General features: G+C 74.5%; 2 non-coding genes across 2 annotated transcripts in view; both read right to left on the bottom strand.

Annotated features, from left to right (window-relative positions):
• Positions 1-50, bottom strand: part of LOC138380603 (28S ribosomal RNA) — a 5008-nt gene extending 4958 nt beyond the window's left edge. The window contains exon 1 of the ribosomal RNA XR_011232885.1: positions 1-50. This exon is cut by the window's left edge and continues 4958 nt beyond it. This is a non-coding gene — a ribosomal RNA (28S ribosomal RNA).
• A 1316-nt stretch (positions 51-1366) lies between these two features.
• LOC138380601 (5.8S ribosomal RNA) lies at positions 1367-1519 on the bottom strand. The gene has a single exon (XR_011232884.1). It is a non-coding gene; the product is annotated as a 5.8S ribosomal RNA (ribosomal RNA).
• Between the last annotated feature and the right edge of the window lie 1276 nt (positions 1520-2795).

Genomic DNA, 2795 nt, shown 5'->3' on the forward strand with positions numbered 1-2795 from the left:
CTGACTAATATGCTTAAATTCAGCGGGTCGCCACGTCTGATCTGAGGTCGCGTCTCGGAGGGGAGGCACACGCGCGCGCGCCGGGGGAACGACGGCACGTCCCGACGCACGCACGGGCGCTCGGGGGACCCGAGGGGAGAGGCGGGAGCCGAGGCGCACACGCTCGACGGAGCGGGGGTGGGGGCACCACGGTCGACCGCCGCCCCCGGCCCTCCGGACGACGGCACCTCCCCCCCGGCCGCACCCCACGACCACCCAGCGGCGGCGGCCGCCGAGGCGAGTCACAAGGGCGGGCGCGGGGAAGGAGAGCGCGTCGGAGGCCGCGGGGACGACGGGACGGAGCACGGGCCGGCGGGCGCGGACCGGGGCCGACGGGGAGATCACCGGCGCCTCGACCGCACCCCCCCCTCCGCCCGACCTCGAGGGACACACACCGCGACACCCGAGAGGGAGGAGGTCGCGCAGAGTGGGGAAGGTGCCCGAGGAGACCAGAGGGCACCCCCCCCAAACCAACCGACCGCCCTCCTTCCCCAGGCGCCTCGGCGGTCCCTCGGACGGACGGAGGCGGAGGGGACACGGCAGAGACACGGCGGTCAGCACCCATCCTGAGCCCCGCGCCCGGGCTCGGGACACGCAGCGCGGCGGTGGGCCGCGGCGACCCCGGGGGCGGGCGCGCGACGGCGGACGACGCCGCGGCGTCCCGCGGGTCGCCACCGGGGCACGCATCCCCGGGGTGCGGCCCCGAACGGGCAACACGGCGGGGACGTGGACCCGGCCCCCCGTAGGCGCGGGGGCGCGTTTGGCCGGCGACGCCGGTGTGGGGGAAAGAGGGGAAGACGAGGAGGGGGCGGAGGGTGGCGGCCCAGACCGCCGGGCCGCCGCCAGGGGCGTGCGGTGAAAGACGGCGACCCAGACACGACACCCTCCGCGCACACAGACCCCCTCGTCCCCAGACCCCGCACCCCGGCGCCGAGCGACCGAGACACGCCGACGCGCGCGAGGGGCACGTGAACACACACCCCCGTCGGGCCCTCCCAGGCGAACCCCCCAGAAGGAGGGAAGGCCCGGCCGCGCAGGGCGCGAGACGGCTCCCGAGAGGATGGCACCGTGGCGCCCGCGGGAGAAAGCCCTCCCGGCCTCTCTCCCTCGTCGCGGGCGGCGACGCGACCCCACCACGTCCACCCCCCACGCACCAACGACGTGCCTACGTGGGGGGACGGGACGGAAGAGGAGGGGCGCACCACCAAGGTCTGCACTTAGGGGGACGGAGGGACCCCTCAGCGGGGCCCTGCGAGAGAAACCCCCAGCCGCGCGACCCCCGCGGGGGCCCGGAGGCACACCCACGGGGGGGCGATTGATCGTCAAGCGACGCTCAGACAGGCGTAGCCCCGGGAGGAACCCGGGGCCGCAAGTGCGTTCGAAGTGTCGATGATCAATGTGTCCTGCAATTCACATTAATTCTCGCAGCTAGCTGCGTTCTTCATCGACGCACGAGCCGAGTGATCCACCGCTAAGAGTCGTATGAGGTTTGATGGGCGAGGACCTCCGCGGAGGGAGGCCCTCCCTGGCATGACACCTTCCCCACCCCCACCAAGGGGGTAGGGAATTGCCTCAGGCCGAGCCAGTCAAGACGACAGGACCAGACTCCGAAAGGTCGGAAGTTCCCACACGGGGCGCCCGGCGCGCGGGCACGGACGCCCCACAGGCGCCCGGGGGGTTCCCGCCCCCGTGGCACGGAGCGCCGGCGCGGCGACGCGGCAACGGGCGCGACGACGACCGCCGGGGTCAAGCCCCCTTTCCCACGACGGCCGCCGACGACCCGCCGCACGCGCGCACGTGCGCACGGCACCCCCGGCCCGGGGGCGGAGTCCGGTTGACGTGGGAGGAGGGGAGGAGGAGGAGGAGGCGGAGGCGGCGGCTTGCCTGGGGTCTTGCCGGGGCAAGGCCAGGCCGCTCCGGACCGCCAACTCCCCCGCCCACCCGACCTCCGCCCGAAACAACACCGGGCCCACCGCCCCCGACCCACGGGGCGGACGGGCGACCCCCAGGGGTCTTTAAACCTCCGCGCCGGAACGCGCTAGGTACCTGGAAGGGGGGGCGGACGGGGAGGGAAGACGGCGGCTCCCACCCACCACCACCCACAGCCGGCCAACACCACCACCGCCACCACGCCGGTCCCGACCGCAGCCGCTCGCGGGGCGCGGGTCCCGCCGCCCCTGACGGTCCAACCGACTCCCCGCGCAACCACCACACGAACGGACGGCAGACGACCGGCGGGGGGTGGGGGCGGGAGGGGCGGAACACATCCCGGGCGGGCGGCGGCCCAGGGAGACGGCGGGACGCAGCGGGGAACCCTTCCCTGTGGCCCGGAGCCCACGGCCCCCCCCGGGGAGCTCCGGCAAAAACTCCACACGGATGGGACCGTCGCGCCCTCACCGCGCATCCCGAGAGACGCGCCGAGGGTAGCCCGCGGCGCCGGGCGTATGCGGACGGCGCCGGGAGTGGTGTGCGTGGCTGGCGGGGGCCGGCAAGGTGGCCAGAGGGGGGGACGCGCGCACGCGCTCCCACAAGCCTCGAACCGCCCTAGCGGGAGGGCGGGGGGCCGGCACGGCGCCGGCCCCCGCGCCCGCGCCGCGCGCTTGAGGAAACACACACGCGACCGGTCGCCGGTCGATCGCTCGCTCGGCGACAGGCCCCGCGGGACTCTCGTTAATGATCCTTCCGCAGGTTCACCTACGGAAACCTTGTTACGACTTTTACTTCCTCTAGATAGTCAAGTTCGACCGTCTTCTCAG

This window comes from Eulemur rufifrons, unplaced genomic scaffold (genome assembly GCF_041146395.1).
Source record: "Eulemur rufifrons isolate Redbay unplaced genomic scaffold, OSU_ERuf_1 scaffold_574, whole genome shotgun sequence".
In the NCBI taxonomy this organism is placed as follows: Eukaryota; Metazoa; Chordata; class Mammalia; order Primates; family Lemuridae; genus Eulemur; species Eulemur rufifrons.